The 13,635-nt window shown below is 41.1% G+C and overlaps 1 protein-coding gene and 1 long non-coding RNA gene across 4 annotated transcripts in view; one reads left to right on the plus strand and one right to left on the minus strand.

The window, feature by feature from the left end:
- Positions 1-7,987, minus strand: part of STK38L (serine/threonine kinase 38 like) — a 53,345-nt gene extending 45,358 nt beyond the window's left edge. Inside the window, exon 1 of one of the 2 annotated variants that reach the window (XM_054189230.1) lies at positions 7,849-7,987. The gene's annotated coding sequence lies outside the window, so the exon portion shown is untranslated. Of the gene's footprint in view, positions 1-1,823; positions 3,795-7,848 lie in introns of those variants that run through there. The other variant, XM_054189232.1, reaches the window with a different exon arrangement.
- A 162-nt stretch (positions 7,988-8,149) lies between these two features.
- LOC128904618 (uncharacterized) lies at positions 8,150-10,930 on the plus strand. Of its 2 annotated transcripts, XR_008464565.1 has the most exons (3): positions 8,150-9,040; positions 9,491-9,690; positions 10,159-10,930. It is a non-coding gene; the product is annotated as an uncharacterized LOC128904618 (long non-coding RNA). The 2 variants fall into 2 exon arrangements; XR_008464564.1 differs by lacking the exon at positions 9,491-9,690.
- The last annotated feature ends 2,705 nt before the right edge of the window (positions 10,931-13,635 follow it).

Below are 13,635 nucleotides of genomic sequence, written 5' to 3' on the forward strand. Positions count from 1 at the left end.
CTGTCCTTCTCAAAAATCTTATAATAAATTACCTGCAATTCATTTTCTTATCTGAAACTATGTCTGAAGATGACTGTTCCTAACACCACAGCTCATGATAACTTCCTGATTTCCAACCTGTGGTCCACAGACTCTGTCAGCAGCATGTGGCTGGTCAGTGGAACAGGAGTGTTTTTTAATCGAAGGTGCATGATGGTCTGAGAGTGTGTTGTGGTTTGACGGTAGTCTGTGGCTCACTAGACTTGAGAACCACAGCCTCAACTTCTGCTGCTAACCACTCCATGGCTTGTACAACTCAACCTCAGAGACAGCTGTAACACTCAGATTCAATTTAAGACTATCAGGGGGAGCTTTACAGGACTTCAGCTCACATGTATCTCTTCTAAGCAGATACTAAAGGTCATTTACATTCATGTTTTATACCAGATACACACGGTTTTATTTCCCGCTATGAGGATCCCCCTACCTTCCCATCACTAGATGTTTAATGTAATGTCCGTATTCTGCACTTTGGGCTTTTCAAGTACTTCAGAACATTCTCTGCTCTATAGATTTTTATCCATCTTGCTGTCATTTTGCCTGAATTCAAGTTCACTCAATTCTAGTTGGAATGACTCAAAGCATAACCAATTTACAGGAGATTATTCCAGGTATTTTTAACATAATTCTTTTTTATAAAGAAAAAAAATTTAAAAAATTTTCTAATTGCTACTTATGCAACTTAACCAGATGCTCACGTAATACGTATTTTATATGAACTCTCCTTTCTGTTAAAGTAAGCTCCCTAAGAAGATAAACAGGACAGAGTAGGGAAAGAGTCTCCATACAATGATTAGCCATATAAGAGAACCCACCTAATACATTTAAACATTAAATGGTCATCTATATACTTTGTTCACAAGATATCGAGAGGTGAATTCATAGAGAGCTCCTGCTTCTATGCATAGAGAACTTTGCTTCTATGCTCTTAGTCATTACTTCCTAAGATGCTACCTATGCCTGCTAAGATCGGGGAAGGACTAAACAATAAGACTTTAGTAGAAATTGTATTTAGAGTATAATCAGCATTGTTTCGTTTTGTTTCTGCCCCCCATAAACTTGAATGTGAATATTTCCTTTCCCACAGCATTTGCAGAAATCAAGATTCATGCTGTAACTAAGTTCATGAAATTAAGGAAATAAATTATTTTAAACTGTAAGTAGGCAGCTTAATTTAGTAAGAGAAATTTTCTTTAGGCACAACAAAACTTTTGATTTACAGAAATGAAATACCACAAATTAGTCATGAAGAACACCAACTCACCTTCTCAACCTGAGTTCTTTACCACTTTAGCAGACTAACCAAGCACAAACAAAACCAACACAACTCAGTGACAAAGATGCACGTTAATGACACCAGAAGTGATAAAATTCTGTTCTTTCACCTTATGTGGACAGTCAGAATCCGCTGCAATGCACTTAACTGCCTTCCAAGACATGCCACTATTACGATCGATCAGCACAATAAGAAAACCGTACTTGGTAAGCAAGTCTCACCAAGTGTATTTGCTACACAAATACCTGTTAACCAAAAGCCATTACTCCACTAAATAGGACTGTGCTTTAGCAGTTGGCTGTTACATGTTTTTAACAGCCATGCCTTTCATTGCTGTATTATTGCCTAGTGTCCCACAGAGAAGCTCACCCACCACACACAAAATTCCCTTATAGTTCCAGTTGTTAGAGCTTGTTAAATTATACTTTTAATTATTGTTAAACAGACTTCATTCTCCATATTCAGTTTCTGCAGTTTGTAAAAACAGGTACTCCCATTAAATCCTTACCTTGTGATTGAATTTGTTCTCCTTTCCTGCCCTGACAAACATTAAATACCACAAAACAGAAGAATGCAATTCTCTCTAACTTCAAGAAACAACAACTGCCTCTAATCAATGCTGTACAATGCTTTTGTCTGTGGAGCTACTAATATAAGCTTTCCTCTTCATACAGGACTCAGCATGCTAAAAATTAGTGACATTTTAAGTGGAACAATTTCATCATCAGGCTGATATTTGGCTAGTGTTCTGGTTACCTCCCTTAAAAGGCACCAGTGAGAAGGAAGGGCTGGGAACACATTATGCAACTATTCATTGTTAAAAAAAAACCCCACACAAATAACTAAAACAAATTTTAAGAGATGTCTGTGATGAACAGTTTTCCAATATACAAAGCAAGACAAAAGAAACCTGATGCCACTGAACTAATATCTGCTATTTCTACCTGGCTAATTTGGCAACAGGGAATTTTTCGTGAAAGGGAAGGTTCTTCTCAGTTATTATGGGAAGAAGTGGAAAGCTTAAGCCTGCGAGCTGCTCCTACCTTCTCCACATTTTGGTTCAGATTGAGCTCATTGGCCGAACAGGTAGCTCTGCACTGGGAAATAAAGGGGAGATATCAGGCCACATCTGTGTCCTATCACCCTCTCCTCTATGCTCAGCTGTGACACATGGAAATCTAAAATGGCTAATAAGCTCAGCTTCAAACAATGCTAAGGGGGTTCTGTGGCTAAGTAATCTGCATATTGGCTGGCTTGTACAAAACTGCTCTCCTGCAGACAAGAAATATCATTTAGAATGTAACTATCAGTTCAGCTATAAGTAGCTTCTTTTTTCACTAGTGCGCTCATAATAACACTGAGGCTTTCTACCAAGGGAAGCTATAGCTGTTCTGGTGCTACATGGCAGTTGACTCAGGCCTCTCTCAATATTAGATTCAGCTCTACTCATTCTAGAAAAAAGACAAGTAGAAAACAGTGATCTGTGGGAAAGGTCTGCTTTATCAAGCAATCCCTTGCAAGTGACTGAGCTCAAACTGGTAGTAGCGCCAGCCAATTCAAGGTTTGCATACATGGCAGAAATAAAACTACCTTGGAAATGAACGCTGTCCCTGGAAAACCCTTTTCCTACAGAGCAGACTCAAGAGTCTCCAAACTGACAGTGGTCTGGCAGGAAGAGGACATAGCTGTCCTCTGGGGGGGGTTCTCAGCAATATTGACAGAAGTTCATGGTAGAGCACAAGTGTGCAGCTAAATTGTCTCTCTGCTGCATCAGCGACAGGGACATGGAGCCTAACCTTGTACAACCAGGAGAGCCCCCTTAGCAAACACAACTCCCCACTTGTAACACGCTGCTTCTGTCAAGCAACTTTGGTTGTTTGCACCCTTCTTAGCAGTAGCTTCAGGGTAGTCATGTGTTTTACGGAAGTTATGACTTTCATTCCTCGCCCCACCTGGTTTAAACTCCTGTGTATGGAAGCTGATTGTATTTGTAACTCCTATGACTCGGCATGACCCAGTATCTTCATTTTAATTGCACCCAATTTAAGCACAACTATATTTCTCATAGTGTTATTCTACTATAGTGGCTCACAAAAAGGGCCCTAAACCAAGTACTTATTTCTGGTAAGGTACCCACTTGACTAAAGTTTTCTAATTGTTTGTTGGAGGGGGTGGTTTGCTTGGTTTTCTTTTACTACAAGAAGATGTAATCACTAAGGTTTCTTGCCATATTTTATAAATGCACTAGCAGTGCCTTACTTAATGCAACATTACACACGATACCCTCAGAGAATTGTAAAGTGCTATCTTTATTACACATAGTAGAAAAAGGTCTCATGACCTTTCATCTGTTCAAAGATAACAAAAAGGGGTTTTGTTTCCACTTCTGCAGAAGGAAATTTAACAAGTTCCAACATGCCAAGATCTTTGCTAAGTTTGCAGCTCCTCTACAGTATGTCAGTGATCACAGGCTCAAACTCTAGAACATAAGAGACATAGCTATTGTAAGTTGCAATATAATAAACACTCTTCCTCTAAACACAGTTCCGCTCCCCATACAGATCCGAGTATCCCCTTATTTCTCCCTCCCATTCACCTGCCACCTATGATAATCTCAATCTGTTTGAGCAACATGTTCGCACCAGGCTATTACTTAATATTGTCTGTAACTTGCTACTAAAAGGTCAATAGTTATCTCTCTTTTTATTGCTTCAGGAGATCCTTACTTTCGTGAAATCCCATAATCCCAGACTACCATTTTAATCAACCGTTGTTCCCTTTTACTAGTAAAAATATTGATTGTCAAAGGAACAGTTGACTTCTAAGTATCATATAAGTACTCTTCTGAAGCAAGTTTATTACATTAAAATTCTAAATATCTGTTTTCTTCACATTCTGTTCAGTTGCAACGCTCATAAACCATATGTCAGTTAACAAATTGCAGTTTGCAGGTATAAATATTAAAGACATCAATCACAAACTAAATTCCAAATCTACAGTTCAAATCAGAATGCAAAATCCAATGCCAAAATTACCGAGAAATCAGAAAACCAAATATTTGAAGCATAAAGATTATTTTCCAATCCTCTGTTTTCCTTTGCTTTTTTAATCTCTACAAAGTATTAAGAGTGAGATATTAATGCAAGCCTCACAAAATTACACAATTTCACAAGTAAAAGACAGCATTAACCATGACAACTGCCCATTTTAATGCTTCTCATGCTGATAAAATTATTTATGACAAGGAAAATAAGTTTTTCTCCCAATAAATTCATTCACACACACACCCCCCAAGTCCCTGTTTTGTTTTTATTGTTGTCAAAGAAAAATGCTCTGTTGTTTCCTCATGCAGATGCAGTGGAGAATAATAACTGCCAAAAGTTATTCTGTAGTTTTAGACTACAGAGCTGCTGGACTTTTTGTACCAATCAAATGATGAAGTCTACTCTTCTGTGTTTGGCAACAACTAACTTCTGATCCTTCAAGAACAGATCCCCCACCTTAAATACAGTTCACCCTATACATTCACACTATGCACTAAATAACTCTTCCCCGAGTTCATACCCTATCACATTAGATTGTTACTTCTTTTTGCACAACAAAAGATGTTATTTAGTCACCAGACTTTGAAAAATCCTACATCAACCATCCCAAAGAATTAGACTTCAGTCAGTTATTTATCAAGCCCACATTTTCATGCTACAGTAATGCAATTATTACTGATGGCAGATCTGCTCTAAGTGCAGCTATATGTTGAAATGAGCTGCGAAAGAGAAGATTAAATGATTTCGTGGACAACAGTATGTTTGATTTACGTCAACTGTCATTACCCTAAGACACATAAAGCCTCTTTCTGTTGGACTAAAAGCAAACCATTTACCATATAATATCAGCTTAGTAGTCTTTGTGATGATGAATACTGTGTTCAGAGAAGTAATTCTTTTCAGTGTAATTTACATGTCTACCCTGCATCTCCTAAAATACAAATATCAATGTTTATCAATTGGCTTTATATTTTAACTAAACCGCAGCTGAAACTTGGTGGAAAGAACATTTTTATTAGAATAAACATAGACTGAGTGAAAACTGAATTCATAGGGAAAAGATAAGCTTTAAAAATGAGACAAACCCATTACCTAGACAGACACTGTGGACAAAAGCAGTGCTTCTCAAACTGTGACTAAGTTCCTTGTGGTCACTACAAGATTCAAGAGAGATCTCAAACTATAGCAGGTAACTTAAATGACTAAAAACTTCTAACCACCATTCAAGCTTCAGTGGCATACAGATAGACGAGCCAAAAGGAGGCTACATAGAAGCCCGAGAAACAACAGCAAATCTCACCCGTGTACATGAGAAGCCATGCAAACACTGAGCCCCATTCAGTGTGCCCTCCCATACCATTCCAATCCATGAGAGGCCCACCAGGGACTCCACTAAGCACAGGATCAGACCCTCAGAGGTCAGCACCAGAAGTTTGCACAAGCAGGTCCACAATGGATCATTTGACAGAAATCCAAAACTTCTGTTCTCCTGGGAACGTTCCCTCATTGCGCACTGAGACCATAGGGTCCTGGTCCAAGTCCACTGCAAGTTAATGATAGGGTGTGGGTTTGTTGTTTGGGCTTTTTTATATTTTTTTTTTAGAAAGACTAACTTTCTGCAAAAAAAAGGCAGAAAGAAATAAAACATGATACCTGTCTGCTGTAAATATTTGCTTCTGAGTTCTGTTTAACTAGTGGTTTGGGTGTTTCTTTCCCCTGAAACGTTTGAGAAATAAAATGTTTAATTTTGGAGTTTTCTTAATCTCCATTAAGCAATAATATTTAAATTGAACATATACTATGCCACGTACAACATGAAAAACAGCCAAATTCCAGTTTCATAGAACTACACAAATTTGACTTTTCCTAATCCAAAGCACGTTTTAAGAAAAGCAGGAAAACATATCTATGTATAGCACAGAAGATAAAACTGCATCAATTCCATTAGATACAGTAACAGACTTCTCATATGCAATGAGTATGGCCACTGCTCACCACCTCTCAGGTTAGTAGCCTACAGGCTAGTATTTCACTTAACTGCTCAGAGTAAAATTACGACTGATACTCTTTCATCCCTAAGGTCCTAAAGGACAAGGAATGAAAGCAGTTTTTTTAAGATTTCTATATATATTCAGGCATCTTTTACAGAACACGCACAACAATTTAGTGAGATTTATTAGTGTTATATATGCTCACAAACAAGATCTACTTCAAGTAACTTCAAAAAAACTGTACTTGAAACACTGAATCAGCATACATAATAAAACCCAAAATCTCTGATCTCCAAAATAATTTTCACTGCCCTTCAGCAAAGAGCAAGTAAAAGCAAAACAACATGAACATATCCCACCAAATATCCTATAAGAAACTTTTTTTTTTAAAAAAAGCCAAACTTCAGCATTACTTTTTATTCAGAGGCTACATCAAAGCTCACTTATTCCTATTGTGCATTTTGCCACAGGAAATCAGGTATGCAACATCAGCAGAGGCAGCCTTTTAGCGTGCGTGTGAACTCAATTATTCTAACCCAAGACGTTTCAAATTAATTAAAACCAAACAAAACCAGCAGACATCTCGTAGTCCTTAACTTTTATTTTGGCCACTGTAAATTGCCTAAAGATACAGCGCATGACCCAGACTGCCAGATTATGGGCCCAATCCAAAACTCCTTTGCCTCTGAGGGAGACGTTACAGAAGCAGGGTTTGGGATTCGTCCACCTGACAGTGAAAACTTGTGAGGGTTTGTTTGTTTGATTATTTTTTTAAGCGCACTACAGAGATAATTTTGTCCCTTAATTTGTTTATTTATTTTTAAAGAGGGTGGGACACCCTTAAGGCACCTTATCTGCCGCTGGTACACCCCATACCACCTCACGGTCGCCAGCCGCGCCTGAACCCGACCTCCCCGGTACGGTACCCCCAGACCCGCCTGACTGCGCCTCCCACCCCGCCGAACCCCAAGCTCGCCTCTTCCCCCGCCGCCGCCACCACACCGTGAGGGGACGGGCACCCTCGCCTCAACCGTCCGCCCCCCGGGGGATGACGGAGCGGCCGGCGGCCGCCGTGGCGGGGCAGCCCAGCGCCCGGCTGGCTGGCGGTCCCCGCCACGGGGAGAGGGACGAACTCGGGGTAACTTGCGCCGCTGGCAGGAGGCGCTGCCGCTGCCCCTGCCCGGCCGGCCGCCGGGTGCAGCGGCAGAAGTCACCTCAGGGGCAGCTCCCAAGCCGGGAGCCACCCCTGATCCTCCCGCCTCCTCCCAGGGCCGAGCGGCAGCCGGGGCTACGGCGATGGCTGCTCCTGCTGCCTCACGGTGAAGGGAAGTGCGGGGGAGGGGGGACGAGGAAGGAGGAGAGGGAAGGGAGAGGGAGATTCCCGGTCTCCAATGACAGGGTTCCTTCTCCCGCCACGGGAAGGCTGCTCTGCCGGGGCCGGGCCGAGGGGCGCCCCCGAGGCGGCGTGCTGCGCCGGCTCCCCGTGGCACTCACTCACCTCCCCGCGATGCACCGCCCTCCCGCCGCCAGCTCCTTGCTTGCTGCCCGCGGCCGGCGCCTCTGCACGCACGGCCCCCTCCTCCGCGCTAATGGCAGGAGGAGGAGGAGGAAGGCGGGAGGGCACCGGCGAGGGGCTGTTTACCCGGCGGCTCTCGCGAGAGCCCGGCACCTCCCACCCTGCCCGCGATTGGCTGCTGCCGCTGCTCTCCAGCGGCGCGGCGCGGCGGCAGGTGCTGGCGGAGGCTGGGCGGCCCGCGGCCCCCTGCCCCCGCTCGCCCGCCCGCCCGGGTACCCCTGTGGCGCCTTCTCCTCTTTCTCTTCCTTCTCCCCCTTCAAAACAGCCGAAAGACCCGCAGGAGCGGCGGCCGGGGGCGAGCGGCCCCGCCTGCGGCTCTTGCCGGAGAGCCGCCGCTGCCCCGGCGCCTCAGCGGCCGAAGGGACTGCTTTTCAGCCAGCGTAAACCTTCGCTCTCTAGAGGCTCTGGCGGTAGAGACCACCGAAGGGCTCGTAAATGTGAAGAGATCTCCTGGTCAGGAGGGCACTGTTAAACTTGCCTCGAGCATAGGTAGGTGCCCAGATGCTGAAAGAGAAGACAGCAGAATTAACTGGCAATAGTGCAATTTGGAGGCCTTTCATATCCTCTGCCCTACCAAAGTACAAGGGTAAGGATGTTGACGCAGATAGCTGAAAACCCTGCTTTGGTTTTGGTACTACCTGATCATAAAACAAAGCAGCAACGCTTATGGGGAAAGCTGTTATCCCAAGGATGCAGTGATACAGATTTCTTGCAAAGCCAGCTACGTCGAAGGCAAATCTCCGAGCTCAGATGGGAAGAATGACTGTCAATGTACTGCCGTCTTTTGCTTCTGTCACCACGTGCAACGTGTGGAAGCTAGTGAAAGTTTGTCCTAGTGTTATTGCTTGACTTGAGGATAGTTGATGACAAAGGGGATGTATTTGGCAGCTGCATTTAATCTGTTTTACCTCATTAGTCTTTATATAGAGACAAGGGTCTTAGGAGCTCTGTACACTAAAGCAAATTTCTTGCTCAGAGATCTTACAATCTCAGGACCTGCAAGTGTATCTACATGTCCACTTCACCTGCAGGCAGAGCCAGGAGATTCACCATGGACCTCCCTGACCACTGTGGACCTCCCTGCTGAGGCCAGTTTTCAGAAGCATTAGATTTGGTAGGTTTGAAAAAACAGAAGCCTAAAATTAGCATGTTTTAACTTGAATGCCATGCAAAAGTGCTTCCTGGAGGCACTGCCCATTCTGGTACCTGAACTCTGTTTCCACGTATGGAGCCTGCGGTAATAAAGTTGTTGCACTCTCATTTACCATGTTGGAGTGTTGAAAGCACAAACATAACCCTGAAAAAGAATTAGCAAGAGGGGAAAACACTCTGCAGTATAGTAAGTAAATTCAAAATAAAGTGGTTACAGATCTAGAAAAGTGGTATTTCACTAACGCACTCTTCCCAGAGCAAAAGTCTTTTAAAATCTCTATCAATAACAATGGTAAGTGGGAGTGACAGACACTCCCCCAATAGGAATGGGGACTGATTTTGACTGGGTATTTCTGGTGCTTAAAAGTTTTGATTTCAGTATCTTGCTTCTGTCTGCTCCCCTGCTCTAAAGCTGTCAAAGGGAAGATGGGGGAAGCAAGGTCAGTCTCGGAGATGGTGAGGACCAACTGTGACAATGAAAATTGAATGAATATTCACAACATGATGTTACAGTTCCTGACTTGCTGCCACTGCTCCTCTTGTGGGTCCTGCCAGCACAGCACGTGGCAGACACTGAAAGTTTGTGGTGCCAGTGGAAAATTACTGAATTTTGTGAGTCCTGTGTATTGGGGGGGGGGGGGGAAGTGAGGCAAAAAATAATTTAATTATTTACATGAGAGGAAGGGAAAACAAACGGTTCCTAAGATTGCAAAAATTACTGGCATATAAAGAAGTAATCTCTTGTTTTAGATGAATGATACATATTTGTTTACATTGTCTTTTTTCCTTGTAATTCCATATAACTTTCCTCATAAGCCAGAAATCTGAGTTTTCCTAAATAGTCATGAAATCAAAGAGAACAACATTGTAACAATAGCACTAGGTGTTAATTAAGAGACCCATGGAAAAACTAAGTATTTCCTGTTTCTATTTTTACGTGGCTGTAAAAGTATTTGTTAGTCGATTTTCTGTTGCAAAACAAACATGGTTTATTTTAATTTTCTAATTTTACATATTTTTTTACATAGAAGGTTATCTTACTGCTATACACATAAAACGTTATCTTACTTGATCTTGCAGTGGGATCATCACTGTTGCAGTTGAAGTCAATGGGACACCTAATGTGAATGCAGTTAAGCATGTCCGTAGTCTTTGAAGGTCTGCATACTTAAAGAAAGTTACAACCAGATGCTCATCCTGAAATCAACCATGGCAGAACCAAACCTGCAAATAATGTCTGTGCAGGCAAATGAAGTGTGGAGAGTTGACAGAAATAAATTAGGTTTTAACCAAAACTGTGATGCAACTTAACAGTTATAAACAGCAGGGTTTGTCCAATAATTTCTATTTGTGTAGTTTTGCAGAGTTAGCCCTTGATTTAGTGGCATAAGGAGCTATTCACTACGCAGGAGGGCAACATCTCTTTAGGTTGCCAGGCATAGGACTTAGAAAAACATTTTGAAACAAAATCTTTGCTCTAAATGTGCATACTCCTGCACACTGTTTAAGGTTCCAGCCCTGCAAGTTGCAACAAGGTGCAAAAGGTGCTTCTGCACCCTCTGCTCCGACGGTTCCGGCTGCAGCATCAGGATACACCCTGGTGCACAGCAATTAAAGGCAAACACAAAAGCCTAAATAACACTTGTCAAATTCCACTGAACCTCTGAAACCTTCAAAAAACTTAGGGGAAGGTCTGTAGCAATCCAAAACAATATTGTCCTCATTATTGTAACTCAAAAGAGGGATATCTTATCTGTGAAAGGACATTTATGTGTGGTTTTCATGTATATTTCTTTCTTCTGCAGTCAATTGGTGTAACAAATACAAATTGCTGTATCAGAGTCATGCTGGAGATGTCTCTTGGAAAGATTCTGGTGGTTTTTTTAACCATGAAAGGTCCTTCTCAGCATCAGAAATAACCAATAAATGTTTCATTCACAGGGGGCATTACAAGTAGTTTGCAACTGTTTAATCAATATAACATGTAGCAATCAATCCTGACTTCCCTTTCTTGCTTTCTTACTATTTCTCTATGCAATATAAACCAGTTGTATTTCTTCAAAATAAGCCAAAAAATATCCAAACTTTTAAGATTAGTCAAGAACTAATGCAGACCTAGGTAAGCATAGTACAAGTCATACAGAAACATTCACAGAGATTTTCCAGTGTCCTATTATGGCTTTTTAGCTGCTCTTGATGCTGTTTTAAATCAAAATTTTACTTGTAACTCCCTGACCCACCTAAATAACAAAAGTACATGGTTTTGTTGTTTAATGTGTAGAAGGCCAGGAAAAAATGCAAATCTTTTCATCTATTTTATGACACCATGCTCTTATACAACTCTGACAAGATTTCACACCTGCTGAATGTACTGTGGGTCACAGTAGTGAATTAAGTACTTAGAAAATGCTGTGGCATAGAAGAAAATGTAATTTCTTAGTAGGCAGAATGCAAACTTAGAAAGAGGCACATATGGTTGTACTTCATATGTGATGTTTCACAGTTGAATGAAACAATTAAGAAGATCTTGGGCCTGCAATCTCTTGAAGACTTGGGTAACACTGAAATTGTTTTGGTTTACTTCCGTGAGAGTATTCACAGAAGTAACGTTACTCACCTGATTGTTTCCTAGGTTGGACTCCATATTTAGGAAACTGTCATGAATATTTAAAGAGATGTAACAACATAGGAATGTCTGCACTGGTTCAGACCCAGGGTCTGTCTAGGTCTTATTTCTCTCTTCCTGGTGATCATGGGCAGACACCTATGGAAAAGGAAGCACAGAACAAATTGACAATGGTTTCCTTCAAAACCCTCCCACCCTACACCTATCCTGAGCTTGATATGGTCTGTCTAAATAGTAAGTCCAAGGGGTTGCTCTTCCAAGTGCTCGTGTAATCTCTGAAAACCTTGTAAACATCTTGCATTCCCAGAACATGGGAGTTCCACTGTCTGGTGTGTGAAAATCACCTCCTTTCGCTTGTCATGAACCTTGTTCCTGAGAGCATCTCAGTGTGGCTCATCATAGACTGTGAACTACCCACAACGTCCATCCTGGCAGTGCTACTCTTTTTTTTTTTTTATATTCCATACCTTTTTAGTTGTCTTCATTCCAGACTGAAGAGTCCTAGCCTGGAAGCCATTCCATACTTTTCATCTTCCTTGTTGCCCATCTTTGAACCTTTTCCATTTCTATTACATTTTTGGAAGAGACTGGAATTTCGCTATTTAAGGTGTGGATTGACCACAAATTTATCCCGGGACATATACTTCTTGCCTCACCTCTTAATTTGAAGGCAGAATATAAAAATTGTAACAAAGTTAAGCAGTGTCAGGAAGAAAGTAACATTAGTTAAATTTTTAAATGAGCTACCTTTTGAAGGCATTTGCAACAATCCAGCTCTCTTCCATACAGACAACTAGAGACTGTTTCTATCTCCGTACTCCTTCGCAAGGAGGTTTAGTTTGTGCTTTCCTGAAAGCCCAGATGATTTTTCTTTATATTAATAGCATCTATGTCACTGGGAAACCTTTTGTGTTTCCATATGTGTAGTCTAAGGAAAAAAGCAACTCATTCATCTATACAAAATCAAGGAAATTACTACAGTCACCTTACAGACTGTCAGCTTGTATCCTGAATGTTTTAGCAATTCACAACCATCCTTCCAAAACCAGCCTTTTGCCAATTTTCAATACCGTTTAAATTACTTTCTTCCTATGTAAATATTATTATTTTTTAGCATGGACTTCTGGCTTGGCTGCGACTTTTGCGGGCGATTTGGAACCCACAGAATGGTTCTTCCTGGCACAGAGATACCAAATTCCTCATGCAGGAGTTAAGGATGTGACAAATTTGATTCATTTTGTAAGCAATTAAAATATTTATAGCTGAGTTCACTTAAACAACGTCATCTCTTAAAATACTATTCCTGTATTCTCTTTGGAGAAAATCCTTGGTGGACTTGTAAGAGACATATTTAGTACATGATCTTTTTCCATAAACAAATAAACAGGGAAAGTCTGGAACAAAAAAAAAATTAGCAAAAACATTAGCTAATAATAACAACTATTTTTAATTGTTATGGAAGCTCAATATTCTTAATCAGTTAGCATAGTCATCTTTATCCTTTCCTTAAAATTCTAGAGAAAAATGAAGTTGACAATCTTTCCAGTCAACCCCAGGGATACAAAATAATATATTTAACAAAAATACTCCTATTCTTCAGTCATATTATTCTTAGTTAATATATTTGATCTGTTCTTACACTATTTCAGGAGTGACCATATGCTTTTTTCCTCTTAGCAAAGATTCTCTGTAGATTCTTTCCTACCTCCATTGTTATTTTCACATTATCCTTATACATGGAAGATCATCTGTATGTTGCAAGCTTACCACACAGTCTGTTTTCTTACGTAATATTTGCTTTCTACTTGTCTTTACTACACAGCTATCTGGTTCAGCTTTTGTGGCTGACATAAAGCTCTTAAAATAAATTAAGAAAAAAAGGAACTGGAACAAGATGTAAACAAAATGATGCAACTTGCTGTCACATTCTG

This window comes from Rissa tridactyla, chromosome 1, assembly GCF_028500815.1.
Source record: "Rissa tridactyla isolate bRisTri1 chromosome 1, bRisTri1.patW.cur.20221130, whole genome shotgun sequence".
Classification (NCBI taxonomy): Eukaryota; Metazoa; Chordata; class Aves; order Charadriiformes; family Laridae; genus Rissa; species Rissa tridactyla.